The sequence below is a fragment of the Peromyscus leucopus genome, chromosome 2, assembly GCF_004664715.2.
Source record: "Peromyscus leucopus breed LL Stock chromosome 2, UCI_PerLeu_2.1, whole genome shotgun sequence".
Lineage (NCBI taxonomy): Eukaryota > Metazoa > Chordata > Mammalia > Rodentia > Cricetidae > Peromyscus > Peromyscus leucopus.
Genome location: NC_051064.1, coordinates 145,198,388 through 145,204,125, shown reverse-complemented (window position 1 = coordinate 145,204,125; position 5,738 = coordinate 145,198,388).

Below are 5,738 nucleotides of genomic sequence, written 5' to 3'. Positions count from 1 at the left end.
CTCACTATGCCACAGGGCAGAATGAATGAATAGTAGGCTATTTCTGGTGCCTGGGTGTGCATACCCTTCGCCACAGCCCAGCTCACTTTGAGCCTTGGATTCATGCTTATCCTCCAAGTACCATCGTGAATCTAGGCTGGGCAGCCACTAGTGATAAGACGTGTGTGTGTGTGTGTGTGTGTGTGTGTGTGTAGAGACCTGGTGGCTGGGCCTAGGGCTTCCTTTGGCTCTTCTGCAGACCTTGTTACTGTGATAAAAACTCCTGAAGCAAGTTCAGAAAGGAAGAGTTTATTTTAGCTCACAGTTCCAGGACACAGTCTGTCAAGGTAGGAAAGGCACGGTGCCAGGAATGTGAGGCGGCTGGTCACATCGCATCGGAAGTCAGGAAGCAGAGAGTGATGTATGCTGGTGTTCAGCTTGCTTTCCCTTTTTTTTTTTTTTTTTTCTGTCCTGGGATTATTACATTCAGGGTGGGTCTTCCTCACTCAGTGAAACCTTTCTAGATGCATCCTCAGAGACACACCCAAAGGTGTGTTTCCATGGTGATTCTAAATCCAGTCAAATTGACGAGCAAGGTTAATTAGCATGTCTCCCTCCTTCCTTCCCAGGAAGACCCTATAATGCCAGGGTTGCCCTGACACATATGCCCTCCTTGGGCACAGGCTCTGTGGCTCGGTGGCCTGAGAGGCCACTTCTGCCCATAGGACCTGGTGCAGGGAGACTTACTGTGTGAGGACAAGACTATCTGTGTCAGGATCCCAGATCTAGGAGGATTGTACTTTGCCTTAGGGCGGGCCCTGCCCTGGCTCAGGAAGAAAGTGGGTGGCCTCAGAGGGTGTGCAGCTGGAAGCAGAGAAGGGCTGGGGTTTGAGCTTGGAAGATGCCACACGTCAAACGAGACAGCCCACCTGTCTCATTTGGCCCTACCCAGGCGAGAGCAGAAGCCAAGGCCATCCTGCCCACCATAAACTTGGGTAGGGAGGGAAGCCTTCTGATTAGTGAAATGAGGCAGCTGCTCCCTCCTGGGGCCTTCATTCTCAGGCTCTCACCTGGGCCTGTGGGGGTGGGGACTCGGGAAAGAGGCAGGTGACAATCCCCCCAGGAGAGGTGACAGCCCCGAGGCGGGAGCCGCCACCGCCACCTGAGAGTGGGTGAGGAGCAGGTTAGCTGGGTGAAAAGTTCGCTGCGAGGGGAGCTGTCTGTTTCCTTTTCTTAATTTATCCACTATTTGGCTAACCTCACTCTGAACCCAGGCCCGAGACCCCTCGACTCTCTCCCCCGCCTCCCCACTGGGCTCCTGGGCCACCACTAACCCTCAGCCTGCCTGTGGCCAGGCAGGGACATGCTGGCCTTGAAGCAGCCTGGGGCCAACAGGCTGCCTGGGGGAGAGGCCTGCTGCCTGGCCGGCAGTTATTTATGACTGAGGTCTTCTCCCTATCCTTAGTAACCAAAGTCCGGTTGCCATGAGGTCTGGGGCCCCAAAGGCCAGACATCAACCAAGTCATACAAGATGTCCCACCCATGGCCTTCACCAAATACACAACAGCACCCGAGACAGTGACCTTTCATTCAGGGCCATCTGTCATCCTGGCCTAGGGCTGCAGCTGGACACAGGGGCCTGGTGTCAGACAAGACCAGCCTCCTTCCTGAGCCCTGGGATAGCTTCTGCGACGTCCATCTCTCCTTGTTGCTCAGGTAGACCCTGTAAACTCATCATTATCCCAGTACCTCTTGCTCTCTCTCCCTCTCCACCCCCCTTGTTATTATTATGTTCTGTTTATTTACAGTGTGTTGTTAGTATGTGCATGCCACAGCACACATGTGGAGGTCAGAGGACAACTTGCGGGTGTTGGTTTTCTTTCCATCACGTGGGATCTGGAGATTGAACTCAGGTAGTCAGGTTTGATAGCAAGAGCTTCACCCTAAATCATCCTGCTGGCCCAGCCCTTATTCTCTACACACATGAGAGGAGGACCGGGCGATCCTGGCAGCAGTGACCCTTCTTCATCCAGACTGTGACAAGGAGACAGGCTGGGGAGCTGAGACAGAACCTTCGGCCTCTTCATTATTGGCAGAACAACCCAGATCACTCTGCCCCTGCAGCCTGTGCGGCCAGCCCCGGTACTCACTTTCTATGACAGCTAATCTCGGTTGCCAGCTTGACACAACCGGGGAGAGAAAACTTCCGTTGAAGACCTGCCTCCATCAGATCGGCCTCTGGCCATATCTGGGCAGCATTTTCTTGACTGCTAATTGGTGTGAGAGGGTCCAGACCACTGTGGGCAGTGCCCTCCCCTGGGCAGCTGGGCCTGGGCTGTATAAGAAAGGTAAACATGGGCCAGGGAGTGGTGTTCCTCTGGGGTCACTGCTTCGATTCCTGTTTGAGTCCCTGCCCTGATTCCCTCAGGGAGGACTGTGGCCTGGAAGTGTAAGTTTTCGGTCATGGTGTTTCTCACAGCAGCGAGCAAACTAGGACACCTTCCCGCCTCATTTCATACTCCCATTGTGATCTGCCTGGCAGCTCCAAGTCACATTCCCAGCAAGCGGGAGAATAAAGACACATAAAGAACACATTGTCCCCTCCTCATCACCTTGGGGCCTCAGAGGCCTTTCCTGGATGCTCTGCTTGGACTTTGTGGGTGCACAGGTGCATGTGGTCAGAGCACAGCTTGTTATGGTAGTAATTAGGACCTCCCAGGCATAGGGTACACACCCCTTGGTAGCCAAAAAGTGATATAAAGAATGCTTTGTCTGTGTATGTGTATGGTAGATGTGTTTACATGAATATATGTGTATGCATGTGTGTGGAGGCCAGAAGTCAAAGTTGGGTGTTGTCTTAGGGTTTCTATTGCTGTGAAGAGATACCATAACCGTGGCAACTCTTATAAGGAAGACATTTCATTGGGACTGGCTTACAGTTCAGAGGTTCAGTCCATTCTCATCATGGCAGGAAGCATGGTGGCACACAGGCAGACATGGTGCTAGAGAGGTAGCTGAGAGTTCTACATCTGGATTGGCAGGCAGTGGGAAAAGCTAGAGACACTGGGCCTGGCTTGGGTTTCTGAAAACCTCAAAGTCCACCCCCAGTGACACACTTCCTTCAACAAGGCCACACCCACTCCAACGAGGCCACACCCACTCCAACGAGGCCACACCTCCTAATAATGCGCTCCCTGTGGGTCTAATGGCGGCCGTTTTCATTCAGACCACCACAGCGTCATCCGCAGTCATTCTCCACCTTGGTTTTTGAGACAGTCGCTCACCTAACCTGGAGTGTATTGAGTTGGCCAGGCCGGCTGGCCAGGGAGCTCCAGGGATCCTCCAGTCTCAGCCTCCCCTCACTGCTGCCGGCTGAGGTCCTCACACTTCTACAGCAAGCCCTTTACTACCTGGGTCATCTCCTCTGTCTCCCACAATGGTTTTGGAGATGAGGCTGGCTTTGAACTCACAACGCTTCTGTGGCAATTAAAGGCATGTACCCCCACACCTAGCCGGTCATTTTTTTTTTTTTTTGTTTTGTTTTGTTTTAAATAGCTGCATGCTAATCCAAATCTGGGTGAACTGGGATTTCTTCTTCTTTACTTCACAGTGAGGTAGGAGATACAGCAAGTCCTAAGCACAGGGCTCAGTCCACGTCACAAGGGTGACTACCATTCAGATCATCATGGTAAAGATCCCCAGTCCTTAAAGACTCCCCCTTCCCTTCCCGTCTCTATCCATCCCAATCCCAAAGATGATTAATCACTAGACTATGTTTTGAACTTCCTACGAATTGAATCATGCCAAGAGGAATCTTTCCTCTCTGGTTTCTCATTTGTTTTCAGCACTGTGTAATATTCCACCACAGGAATGTTAACTAGAGCCTGTCTATGCTACAACAGATGGAAATGTGCATAGCGTTCAGTGCCTCCCCCAAACACAACGCAGCAATAACTCTCTCTCTGCAAACCTCGGTGTGTGCCAGAACTTTTGTGTCTAGAGACTCCATATGTCCATTTGGTGACAAGAATAAAGGTTTCCTTTGTACGCTTGTCCTAGAGGGTTTTTTTTTTTTTTTTTTTTTCATTCCGGAAGATCATTCAGCAGAATTTAAGGAGCTTTCGTTGTCTGGGCTGACTCAGAAAGGGTCTAGTCTACGGTCAATGGTGAGCCATGGAGGGCTCTAAGCAGAGAGTCATGTGTTCAAATCTGTATTCTGCAAAGAGTTTCTGAGCTGCATGGTGGAGGTACTCATGTGAGTCAGAGGACTCGGCTGTGGGGAGGGCTGGACGATGTGGAGAAGAGCTGAGGGGACTCAGTGAGAGACACAGCTCAGGGGACAAGTTCTCGCCTCACCAGGGTCTTTAGTCATAGCAGGGTGGTCCCATCTCAGTAGCCATGTGGTATCAAAAGGAAGGGCAGCTTCAGAGGCTCTGCTCTACATGGACAAACACTACTTCCTTTTCCTGTGTGTGTGTGTGTGTGTGTGTGTGTGTGTGTGTGTGTGTGTCTGCCTTATGGCCACTCCCTGAATCCTGAGCTCTCTGTCAGACAGGGTTTCCAGGCCACCACAAGGACAGGTAGGAAAGGGACCTTGTGGGAAGGGCGCATGTAGCACACAGAGGCACCTGGGAATTGCTCCATTCTTCCCTTCCTAGAAGCAGGGCCTAAAGCTGCTCTGAGGGGCTCTATTCTCCACAAGAGTCATGAACCAGACAACCCTGATCATCTTACCCACCCCTGGTTTCTGCCTCCCTCTAGCTACCCAGCTGTGGGATCCTTTTCCTCCCTCAGCCTTGTTCTCAGCCTGGCTCTTAGGGCAGACGAGCCGGGCCGCATCCATGATGCTGGTGTACAGTAGCCTCATGTAATCCCCTCTGGTTTTAGCCCAGTCCTGCCCAGGTCACCTCCCTCTACTAAAGTTTTCTCGCAGTCAGTTTTGGAATCTAGAAGGCCTTCTCTAGGGAGCAGTTTTGGTCATCTTCCTGTCCCCATCTCTTTCTCTAAGACATGGCAGATGGTTCCACATCCCTCCCAGGGTCCACTGTGTCCTCTCAGTTGGTCTCCACCTGTGGACCTGGTCCTCTCTCCAGCCGTTCTGACCTTTTCCTTCTTCCAGGGAGCTTCTCTGCCTCAGCACCTGTCTCTCTGCCTGCCTGTTCCCCCTACCCCCGTATTTTGGAGGTCTTCTCCATCCCACATCCTAACAGAGGGTCATTTTCAAGGCTGGCCTCTACCCCGGGAACAAAAGTCTCAGAAAAGATGAACAAGCCCAAGTCACCTACACCACATGAGGAAGATAAATCAGGGCTCTTCCCAGCATTTCCTGATTCCTCCTACTCAGGGCCTGCGGTGGCCCATGGCTCCCAGAAGACACTGCAGACTCCACAGAGACTCCTGTCCTGCTAGGCAGGGGCACTCGCTACCAAATAAGGGCAAAACACTTTAGAGTCTGCACAGCCTCTACTCTGGGTAGTAGGGGAAGCTGTTCCCAGTACCACCAGGGGACTGGAAGCCACATGGCAGTCTTGGGGTGGGTAGTGAGGGAGTCCCTCTCCCTCTCTTCCTCGGGGCAGTCGTGATGGGCTGACAGACAGGCTGGGTCTGCTGCCAAGCACCACACTGCCAACTGCCCACCAGGATGCTAACTGACTGCCCGTCCTCAGGAGCCTGCCAACTGCCTGTCACCCGGCTAGCCAACTGCCAGTCAGACCAAGACCTGGGAACTCCAGACTGCATGTCAGGACCTCAGCCAACTG